Here is a 13,201-nt window from a genome sequence, read left to right on the forward strand (position 1 = left end):
TTCCAAAATCAAGCGTTATACCAAGAAGTTAGGGCCCAGTTCTTGTTAACTTTAATTTTTTGGATAACGACTTTGAAAGGGTCCATTTCTTAACAGGAAATATTGAAAATTTTATTTGGACGAACTTACGTATATATTTAAGGCAAATATTGAACTTTTTTGTATAAAGTTTAATCAAATTCATATTCATGTACTATAATTTAAAATAACTGAAAAATTATGAAATATAGATTTCTTGGTAATATATTGACATACTTGGATTTTACATGATTTTAGAGGGTGGTTTTGTATGAATGTGATCATATTTCGTCTATTATTAGGCGTGTTTATATCTACTTCTCTATTATGTTGGTATGTTGACCTTTTTGTTAAGAATGTGTAGAAAAAGGTGTAAAATAGGTGAATATGCAGCAGCCTTGGTTTGAGACAATTCTTCTAGAGATTTTGAAGTCCAATCAACACCCACTGCATATCATTCTCTTCGTCTTCGAAAGAGCTTCGCGTGGGTATCTCAAACGCCCTAATCGGAGTTCGGATGAGAGAGATATGGCCGATCTACGAAAGCCGCGCACAGGTAACCCGGCCGGGTTAATTTACAGTGCAAAAATACAACCCGGCCGGGTTGAGCCAGAATCCAGCAACTGTCCTAAAATGGTGACCCGGCCGGGTTGAATTTCCAGTTCAAAAATACAACCCGGCCAGGTCGGATTGTCTGACGCGTCTGAAAGCTGAAAACGCGATTTTTGAAGGGAAATAAGAGGAGAAGAAGCCTAGGGTTCATTCTACATTCTACCTACCGCCTACCACACGCACTCACACCCTCAAGAACACCTTTGAGAGAAAGATTGGAAGATTGGAGACTCTATATCGGAAGATTGAAGCTTCATTCCATAGATTGATCTCACAGGAGTACTTAGTATCTATATTTCATGTATTTGTTGAATTTCTTTGTGTTGAATATGATTTTCTTCATAAACATGAGTAGCTAAACATCTCTTGTAGAATTCTTGGTGATGATGCACTAATTTCATAGTTTTTATCCGATTGATTTTGTTCTTACCTTGCTCTTGTAGTTATTTGATTATTCTTGGGTTTATTCCTTTCAATTGCTTGATCACCACTTGATTGTGTAAGATTAATTAGATTAATCGGGAGATGAAATAGTTAATCCGGAAAGAAGAATAATTCACACCTTAATACAATAGAACTCGGGAGAGTTGAGGTTTTGAGTGAGGTCATTAACCTAATCAAACTTTTGGGAGTTAGAGGTTTTAGGATTAGAAGGGGACTTCAATTCTAGCATCTAATCTACAGGTTTCTCACCTCGGGAGGGGGTTTAATCTATAATCGTGGTTGACTTAGTAACTCTAGAGACACCAAAAGGTAGGGCGAGTCAATTGGATAAGAGCTTGGAATTGTGCATCGGATCCTTGAGTTCTGCAATTTTCTCCATATTATCTTTTCTCACCGTGTCTCCGTGTTCTTAGTTATTATTTGCTTATTATATGCTTTTATTAGTTGTTAGAACAAACCAAACGCTTCTTGATTGTCTAGATAGTAGTTAATCTTTGTTCGTGGTAGTTAAGTTGATACGAAATTGTCTCTGTGGGATACGATACTCTTGCTTACTAATTGCTACACTAGCCCCGTACACTTGCGGGTATCACTTGTGTAAAAAATAAGTTGAACCATATATCATAATTCATAACAAGACAATAAGATCGTTTATTGATGTTTTTCAATCAAACGACGTCGCTTTCTTCATAAATAGATAACTTCGTTTAACTTATCGCCAATGTTGTTCACATTCATATCAGTACAATTTTATGAAACAGTTTTGACGTGGTAATTACAAACAAATCCAAATTAACATCATGATTATTTTCAACTTATATTTTAAAATTATGGGATAAACAAAAATTTGATAAAAAAATCATAATTTTTCTAGCGAATTGCGTATAATTTTATTATTTTGCTATGAACTTATGATTTTTTTTATAAAAAAAATCAATTCATCATTCATCGTTGTTTTTATTTAGATTTGGATACCTTATGGAGTAATTAAGCGACAACTCGTACAATATTACCAACTTATATAGCTTGATGGTAAGGTCATACAGGGTGTTTAATGTCTCTATCAAAAAATGAAAATAATACTACTACTTAGTATTCTTAGACTATCTCCCACCATTTACAATTTATATTAAACTTAAACTCATTTTTAAGTATGTGCCACCTTAAAAAGTAGTTTTACTCCAATCACTTACACCAAATTTAAAATTTACCTCATTTTTGAGTTTTTGTCTCACAAAATTTTTGAAGTAACACCATATAATTCGGTAATTCCTTAGACTATTAGCGGAGGTCAAGGAAATAAGACAAAAGAGAGAAATCTTAAAAATAAATGGAAATTTATTTTCCTAATATGACCCTCACTTGAGCTTAGTCGGTATAGAAAGATTTATTTTCTACTTTTCCTTTTCAATATTCATTTCGTTTGTTTTTTCTTTAGTTTTCTATCCTTTTTAAAAATCTTCTTTCTTTATTGATTTTCATTGTTCTTTTTTATTAATTTATGTATATATTTTATTTTCAATATTTTTGTTATTGTACTCTATTATTTTGTATACTTTTTATGATGTACTTCAATTATATGTAAACAGTAATGTCTACTAATTTTTAATTAATGTCTAATATAAAATAACTTACATAAAATATATACCCCTATAAATGTACTATATTTTTTAAGAATAGTACTTATAAAATAGTAATATATTGAATTAGAGTGTGTTGGAATTATTGATGAAAATAAAATTAAAGTGAGGATTATGTAATGTGAACAAGAGAGAAATATTAATAAGTTGATTAATGTTTAATTACCATTCACCCCTGTAGCCTAAATTTCTAATTGAGAGTAAGAAAAATCTCGCACAGTCGCCGCCGTCCAGCCGCGGCCGCCCGCCCGCCCGCCGCTACAAGAAGACAAGGTACCTGTGTTGTATTGGTTCTCTACCCAATTTAGTTTCGACAAATTGAACTAGTTAGAACTTCTTCATACGTGGTAGAAGACTCGGATTTCTTCTTTTTTGATGTTCTACTCAGGGACGAAGCCACATTGGGGCCTGGGAGGCCACTCAGCTTCTGTACCTATTACTAGGGGTGGGTCGGTATGGTATACCGTACCGACCGTGCCATACCGCATACCGTATCGGAAAGTACGGTATGACAAAATTCAATACCGATACCGTACCGAATTTTCGGTATACCGGAAATTCGGTATGATATTTTTTGATACCGTTACCATACCGTTATTACGGTATACCGAAACACGGTACGATACACCGTAATAACGGTATGGTAACGGTAACGGTATACCGAAAAAAAAACCTATTGTGTACAAAATATTTAAAATAACAATTCAAGTGTTCAACTATTTAAAAAAGCCCAAAATAATAAAACTTCATCACAATCAAATCTTGTTCATAGCATTCAAATTAATAAAACTTCAACATTCAAATCTAAAACAATTTATGAAGTCATGATCAACAACATTATCTTCATTTCTTGCAACCACGTTGTCTTCATTTCTCAAAATTCCACAAAAAATCGTTGAAGATGACCCTGCATTTGATAACCTTTATTAATAGTCGAGCATAATCACAATACACAAACAACCAAACCAAAAGAAATGTATGGAGTGTAACATCCATATATCAAAACATCTAATTATTGCAACGTAAACTTGCTCCTGCAGTTATAACTCAACGGTTAATTCATATTTTCACAGATTTAAAATGCTTTTTTATTTTAAGTCTGATATTTAAATGTCAAGACAATTTATTAAAATGTCAACACAAATATGTGTTGAAATTTTAATGTGATCGTATTGACATTTTTAAGAAAAGGTGGCATTTAAACGCACTCTTGTGGCTATGTGGGGTTAATGTGATTGAAAAAGTATAATCCAAAATAAGAGGATGTCGAATATTCTTTTGTTTATCATTTCACAACTTTTATTTCGCATAATGAAATAAATATGAAGAAATTAAAATGACTCGTGCATCACACGGGAGTGACACTAGTTAGTAATTTAAATTGGACATTTATTTCTCTTTAAGAATTAAGAATGACTGATCAGTATCCTATTTATTCATCCTTCAATTTAAGTAGTATATAAAATAAGATAGCATACAATGAATTAAACACTAATTAAACGATTTGATTCATTTTCAGCTGCACATATTTTTAATTGACATTTTATGAAGTGGGACGAAGAATAAAACAAAAATTTTAATTACTTTGTATATTTGGAATATGACATTACACAAAGAATCATATACTAAATGGTGTGAGTTAATACAAATCCTTTCAAATGTGCTCTGTTGAAACATATTCCCGATATCGTATTTCCAATTTTCTTTCGGTGTTATGTGCTATTGTGTTTATTATATTTAATAGGATGAGTTGATAAAAAAATAATTCAGGTTAATTTTGAATTTGTTTGAATAAATTATCATTTGAATGTTTAATTTTATTGTATTAATTGATGTATTAATTTTTTTAATATAATATATATAAATGTAATATATATATTACAACACATTTAATATTAATATATATATAATAATCTATCGGTATACCGGTATACCACGGTATACCGATATACCACGGTATACCAAATCTTCGGTATACCGCGGTATAGAAAAATTGATACCGTTACCGTACCGAAACACTGCGGTACGGTATCATACCGTACCGGAAACTGCGGTATACCGAAAAATCGGTATTTTGGTATTTTTTCGGTACGGTAAGTCCGGTATTACGGTATTTCGGTATAATTTCCCACCCCTACCTATTACTATATATATATATGCTGCATTTATTCTGTCAGTTGTGTCGCTTAGATGGTTGGAGCAGTTGTCTTCAATATAATAGACCCCAGGATTGATATCTGGCTCTCTCCATTTCATTTTGAAATGCAGTTCTTATTTAGTTGATTATCTTAGTCCAAAAACACATGCAATTTTTCACCATTTCATTTGTTTAGTGTAGTTCTTAATAATTATTTCAAAATTATTTCCTTAATAAAAAATGCTCTTACTTTAAAAATATGCCCTTGTTCTTTATCTGTTTTAATTGCTAATTGATTTCCTTCATTTCAATTTAATTTATGTAGTTAAGTTTAGTAGTACTTTTTAGTTATTTCATAAATGTTTCCTATTACAAATGATCTCACTCCAAAAAGTATGCGTTTAATCTTTTTATTAATTTTCTATGTCACTTTAATTTAGTTTTTTCACACGCTCACAAAAATCTATTCTATTATTATACAACATTACTAAATACTCCCTCCATCCCATACAAAATATCACCCTTCTTTTTTTACACTCGTTTTGAAAAATATATATAAATAGTTAACGTAAAGAGAGGGTAAAGTAAGAGAATAATGTAGAGAAACCTTTGTTACGTTATTCTCTTTCCATTTCCACTTTAACTATTTATTAAGTATCATTTTTTTTCAAAACGAGTGCATAAAAAAGTGTGACATCTTTTATGGGACAGATAGAGTATCTTATTGTGCAAGTTCATTTTACATTGATTCAATTTTTTGTCATATATGATCTATCAACGTCGACGTCTCTTTTAACGATAATCATTATGCACTGACAAGAAAATATCTCATATCTGTTAACGATGAATACCCTACAATTGTTAACGGTGATTTGGGCCCCCCACCATCGAAATCCTGGCTTCGTCACTGGTTCTACTACCATTATTACTTGTTTGAGAAAAGTTCACAGTAGTCAATTTGAAAAAAAAAAAAAACTAATTTTGGATAACTTTACCCTAATTTTTTAGAAAATTTCAAAAAGATTCCATCTTTGAAGATACACACACCTATACATACCATAGAATACTTTTGCAAGATTCGGTGATTCAATTTGTCGCACCCCAACCGTTCTGACATAACTACTTATAATAAATAAATTCAAAACAAATAAAGGACCTCACACATCAAGTAAATGAAACACACCTATTATATAAGTTCAAGAACCAACATTTATCAGGTACATATTTCAAAACATTCGGAATAGTAGTGGGATCCTCTCACCACTCTATATACTATACATTTATCTACATGCAAAATTGATGCGGATGAGAAGGTTGCCAAAACGCGTCAGTCGCAGAACCTGATAACACGTAGAGTTCCTATGACCCACGCTAACCAAAACGTTACTGATATCTTACTCCTGAAAATATTAGTGGTTTAAATGAGCTAGAACTCAGTCTATATAAACCATGCTTTTAATTTCACATCGCATATTCTTTAATCAATACATATCCCCAGAAACAATAAATATTATAAATAATTTCTTATTCATATGCATATGCCTCTCTGTTCCATTTATTATTCTGTGACAAATTAAGCCTGATATCTGTGATTCCTTTATGGCCCGAAGGTCCCTCTGTTTTGACCCGTATGTCCCTCTATGACCCGAAGGTCCCTCTGTAATTTGACCCGTAGGCCTCTCTGTAATTTCAGATCCAGGACAAGACCGTCATAGATTCTCTTTAATCATATGATCACGTGCTTTCAATATTCTAAGGAAAATAAATCTATTATACCAATCACATATTCATATATCTCATTCCACTATATAATTCCAATACAATATATAAATATATAACTTATATCAATCATAAATTTATATCATGTTCTACCATATAATCCAAATATTCACTCTAATTTACCTATAGCAATCAACCATATAGCACATGTAAAATTAAAATTATAATTATAATTTATCTACACTTAGTTATAGAAATATTCTAATCGAGCTTTCATTTCACCTCACACTATACGATCTTTTCTTTGCCAAACCAAATCGGACAATAGTTCCTTTCTCTTTTCTTCCTCTTCTGTTTTTTTCTCCTCCTCCAGTTTTAAAATACAAAAGCTATATAAACGATTTAGTGCCGATTATGCCACCGATTTCCTAATTTTCACATTATTTAATAACCTATATTGCTTTACGTGTCCAAATTGTAATAACACAAATTTCATATTATTACACGTAGCAAAACTATAAGCCACTACATCCTTAAAAGGATTTACAAAGAAAAGTGACGCTGAAACGTACAGGAATGACTGAATTGGTAATAAAGAACTCAACTAATTGAGAACTTAAGAGCTCAATGTAAAAATAATATTCAAAGTTATAATGCATAAATATATGAGAATGACTGAACTGGTAATAAAGAACTCAACTAATTGAGAAATTAAGAGTATAAAAACTCAATGTAAAAATAATATTCAAAGTCTCCTATAACTGCATCATACTCCTCTTCTTGAAAAAGACTCGTCCCCGAGTCCGTCCGTAAGTCTGTGTTATTGAAATAGCATTTTAACCCATTCAAAATCTCTCCAATAACATTTTTCAGCATTTCATAATTGTAAAACTTGATAGCACTCTCTGGTCCAACCTGTATGACATTCAGCCCATGACCTTGAAAAAAAAATCTAAAAGACCAATTGGAACATGTTTAGTCTGAACTTGAAAGATAACCTTTAGTAGATCAAAAAGTGCAGTGGCAGTTCTAGCAACTCCTCCCGCGATTAGAAATTTGGTTGCATTAGCATGTGTACTTATACCTTCAAGAATCATAGCATGTTCACCAATATCTGCAAGATACACTCTTTCCCAGTAGTGATGGATGTTCTCAATTGTGGCCTCATGTGGGCAAAGCAACAGAAAATCCGTCCACTCTTTAAAAGTAATAACTCCATTGTTGTCTTCATCTACATGCTCCACAAAACTTGCAAGCTCTTTTGCATCAAGTTCTCCCAACTTTAACAAGCGCGTCCCACAATTCCTCCGTCACAATGCAGCCGTTGTGCTCGACGTCGATGGCCTGAAAAATGGCATAGAGCTCAAGCTCCTTATCATCTGAAGGGATAGCAGCAAAAAGCAGAAATACATCTACATATAATAACTACAAGTGGAAAAACTGCCTCATAAACATGGGAGAGTGCAGCATTGCATCAAGAACATGGGAGAGTGCTCTTATCCGATTGCTCTCTTCCTTTCAACAAAATATCTTTCCAACTTGGTCTGCTAACGTGGCAAGGATCCTCTTGAGCTGATGTAAAGGTCTTATCCAAAATACTCTCAACATGAACATTACCATTCTCTGTATTGTCAATGATTCGACATAGGTTAACACCCCCCTCAATTCGAGGGAGGCAAGCGAACAAACACCAAGTTTATTCCGCAGCCTCGAGAAGAATTGATTGCTTAGTGGCTTAGTAAGAATATCCGCAACCTGATCCAAGGTGGGTACATGCTGTAGATCAATGAGGTTGGAAGCGACCTTGTCATGAACAAAGTGAAGATCCAATTCAATGTGCTTAGTCCGTGAGTGAAGAACAGGATTGGAAGCTAAAGCGATCGTACTGAGATTGTTCACCCAAATAACAGGAGGAACTGTTGAAGCCCCGCCAAGTTCAGCAAGGAGAGATTGGAGCCAAGTGACTTCAGAAACCAAAAGAGCTAGACTACAATAATCATCTTCTTTGCTAGACCGCGAAACAACCTTTTGCTTCTTGGCACACCAAGAAATAAGATTATCTCCAAAATAGACGCAATAACCAGAGGTAGATCGTCGATCATCAATGTCGGAAGCCCAGTCTGAGTATGAGAAACCTTGAGAGCAAATTGGTTGTGAAGACCTTGACTGGTCTTGGTAACTTCAATGCCAAGAAATTGTGTAACATCACCAAGATCCTTGAGAGCAAATTGGTTGTGAAGCTGATCAATAACTCGACGAATACCAGAAGAAGAATTTCCAGTTATGAGCATGTCGTCGACATATAACAAGAGATAGATTGTTTCAGTCTTTGAGTTCAGATAGAAAAGAGAGGTATCAGCTTTCGATTGAGTGAAACCAAGCTTTAAAAGAGCAGCTTGAATGGTGATGAACCAGGCCCTTGATGCTTGTTTAAGGCCGTAAAGCGCCTTATTCAGCTTGCATACCATGCCCGGGGCACCTTGCTCAAAACCGGGAGGTTGGCGCATGTAAATCTCCTCTTCGAGATCACCATTAAGGAATGCATTATTGACATCCAAATGCTTGATCGACCAGTTAGATGACACTGCAATACTAAACAGAAAATGTCAACACAGTGTCAACGGTTGATGCTGTGTTGATATTGTGTTGACATTTTCTATTGCTACTATTTTGTCATCTGTTGAAATTTTTTTATGCTCCATATCATAGTTTTGAATTTGTAAAATATATGAGTTTGCATTTTATCACTATCACTACCCTATGTTTACTAGTATCTTAATAAATGTGACACTAACCTTTTTAATACAATTATATAAATGTCATTTTAAAATAATATTTGTTTTTTTTCTCTTTTCTCATTATAATATTTGTCATTCAAATTTTTTTTATCTTCAATAAGAAGAGACCAGTACTCAAATTTCTCCTCATACTCCATAAAAATTTTTATAATTAGTAAACGCATCTACAAACTCCATTCATTCTAGGCTCTTTTTCTTGGGCCTAGCCCAATCTGAACATCTCTACTTTAGTTGTTAAACTTCAGCATCAAAACCTTGAAGCCCATTACTGAATTTCTCCATAAAAGTTTGAAATTTTTATTTGAATACGTAGTATTTTTCAAGCCAGACTTCGGCCCGCTATAGCGTAATATAGGCTGGAAATGTTAAGCCCAATTATGTCACATATAAATTGTGTTTAAAAAATCAATCCTAATTATAGTGGGATATGAATCATACGATGACATATATGACTGCACTTCTCTGAATGAATCATAAGGACAAAGAAAGTAAACAAATAGCGTGGATTGGGTAGAATGGTTAATGTCCGAGGCCAAATATCTCGTGTTTGGTTTATTTATGCATAACAAAGAGAAAGTACACAAATGGATTTAAAAGAAATAAGATTATAACATTTTCAATGCAAAATAGAGATAGAAAAAGAAAGCATTTATTCTTATAGTTTTGAACTGAATAGTACCGTAATTGGAAGTGTTAACAACACCATTGACACCAAAATATACCAACCATGCATATATAGACAAACATGCATTCCGAATTTAATCACTACTATAAGACAAGAAAAAGGGAAAAAACTCTCTCACACACACCCACACGAAAAATGGTCCTCAAAAGTAAAAACAATCATGGCGTAATCATTTTCACTTTCCCCCCGTAACTTTTCATAACATTTTTGTTGAATCCCCCAAATTCCCAAATCTCTCAAATAATATATAAGTCTCCATTCTCTCAAATCAAATTATCACTACTCGTTTTCAAATTTCAAGCAATAATATTCAACTATTAGCTCAGACTATAGAAATTGTTGCAGCAGTTTCAATTTTTTTAACTCACACTTTTCTAGAGAACTAGTATTAACACCCGCGTATAACACGGGACATAAAAGTTTCAAATTATAAATATAAAATAAATGAATATATAAAACCATAAACCATGTATGACTATATCTTTCACCCAACTATTACATTAGTACGCAAAAAAATATGGTCATTTTCATTTATGGAAAGTTATCCCAATTTATTACCCATTTACACCAAGTTATTTATAACTTATACCACCATTAAAACATTACTTCAACTACTCTTCCCCCCTCTCATACTTTACAAATTTTATCTTAATTTCCATAGCATATTATATGCCTATATTTTTATTGAACGAAGAGAGTAATGTACACAAATATAATATTTTAAGAAGCATAAAAGAGAAATAGGAATCAAAGTTATAAAGAACAAAATCTTATCTCATAAAAGAAATCAAAATCAAATAAATTGTACCTTTTCATACTACCTTTAGTGTCCACAATCTTATCTCATGACGCAAATTATTTTGTCACAATCTCATCCGATGAATATCATCACCCAAACACTATCATGTTACTTAATTAATATTTTAACATTTCTTGAATATATGTACTATGCAAGTTTAGAGAATTTGTTTTTCTTTCATCCAAAATAAAATTATAATAAAATTTTATATAGTTATACTATCTTAATAATAACTTATAAAAAAACTAAATGTCTCAATAAAAAATACTTAAATCGCAACAAATATTATAATAGTAAGTACCAAATGGATCTTTAACACTATAGGTTTTAATGACTTAGCATAACTTATGATGTATGGCCAAATACTAAATACATAGTAATTATTTATAATAGATAAAATAAAATCAACTCAATTAGAATTATGTATACTAAATTTAACTGTAGAATTAACTGTAGAATTATGTATACTAAATTTTGTATTATCCGATAATCAGATTTTAGTTGACTATTTATTTCTTCCGTTTAATTTCAGACTGTAGCATAACTTGATATATATGGCCAAAGACTAAATGAGTTGTTAATATTGGAAAGAATAAATTTCTTACTTCCCACCACATACACGTATAAAAAGTAAATTGCCGCTTAAAATAACGATAATATTTTATGCATCTTATTTGTTTTGAATAATATGAAATTTACACTACTCTTATATTTAGAAGTTATACAAACTTTATAAGTTAGATTTAATTTTACATATATGAGTTGCCTTAATTTTACACTACTCTTAATACTACTCTTTATTAGTAGTATTATTTAATTAATTAGAGACTAATTAAAATATATGAACTGAAAAATTTAATTGAGTAATTATAGGATGAAAATTGTAAACATTACATATTTGTGTTGTCGTTTATCTTGTGAATTAATTCAGAAAAAATTACAATAAAGGATTAAATTTCAATTTTAACCTAAATACATGGAAGGCAAACTAAACTCTATAGCACAATTCCAATTTTAATCCAAATATAAGGCTAATTAACATATACTACTACTTTTATAACTAAATTGTAAAAAAAAATGAAAAATATATATGAAGTATATACTAAATCCAATAAATTAATAGTCCAAATTAAATCTATTTTTTAAGACACAATAATACCTAATTTAGGACTATATTCAATTAAAAAGAAAATCAATCAATGGAGTATAAAATTTTCCAAAAATCCAACTCAATAAAAACCTAAATAAACCCTACCAACCCTACGATAAAGGTTGTGCCTCCCTATTCTCCATCTCTCTCCCAATTACGCCTCTCTCTTCCTCCCCTACGCCTCTACACTCTCTCTCAATCGGCCTCGCCACCTCCCTCTCGTTGCCTTGCCTCGCCACCTCCCTCTCTCTGCCAATCGACGCCGCCACGCCCACCGTCGTGCTCGCCGGGTTTCCTTTCATCCTGCTTAACTGTCTGTTTGGTCGGCCATGGTGTCGCCGGATGGCTCTTGCAGAGTTGCAATGCCTGCACCGCCGCCGCTGCCTCCGTCTCTTCCGCCGGATGGTTCTCTTCCAGCCGCCGCTGCTACCTACATCCCTTCCGCCGTCGCCGCTGCCTCCGTCCCTTCTGCCACCGCTGCCTTTACTTTCCGGCCATGCATCTCCGGCGCTGGCCTCATCCCCGATGAAGTATCTTTTTCATGTTTCAGAATATAGAATTTAAAACCAATATTAAGTTATTCAAAGTTTCAGAAATGTATAAATTGAAAGATTCTACATAGATTTTTGCCAATTTGATATGTTTGTTCCTTTGCCAAAGCCATTGCCGGAGTTCTCCGGAGCCATCACCGGATTCCAAGCAGAACCACCTCTATTTTGCAATCAGAAAATTAGAAAATTAGTCCATGATACATCAATGTAGATTCAAATAATGGCAGACTCTATTTAAAAGTGTTTCAAAACTTTCTCAAGAAGCTAGAATTTTATTAAACAATACTCAAAATAAAATAAAGAAATAAAAGCCACTGCATCTCTCCATTTTCCCTCCAAAAAGGGTATTATTGTCTTTTCACCAAATTGACACTTTAGATTATGATAGATTTCCCACTTTATTGGGGTTCAACTCTGAGATTGGTTAAGTTACCTTCACCTAATCCTCTACCTTATAGTAATGCTATATTTAATTTCACACATACATATATTATCATCAGTATAAATTATAGTATTTACAAAAAATCAAATATACTAGCTATACTTGAAAAAGTTTCAAATACACACATATAAGAAAAAATAAACTAACTAATTGGTGTAATTATCTGAGCAAATTTGACCCGATTTTGACCACCGTCTGCTATTCAT

Source organism: Salvia splendens, chromosome 7 (genome assembly GCF_004379255.2).
Source record: "Salvia splendens isolate huo1 chromosome 7, SspV2, whole genome shotgun sequence".
NCBI lineage: Eukaryota > Viridiplantae > Streptophyta > Magnoliopsida > Lamiales > Lamiaceae > Salvia > Salvia splendens.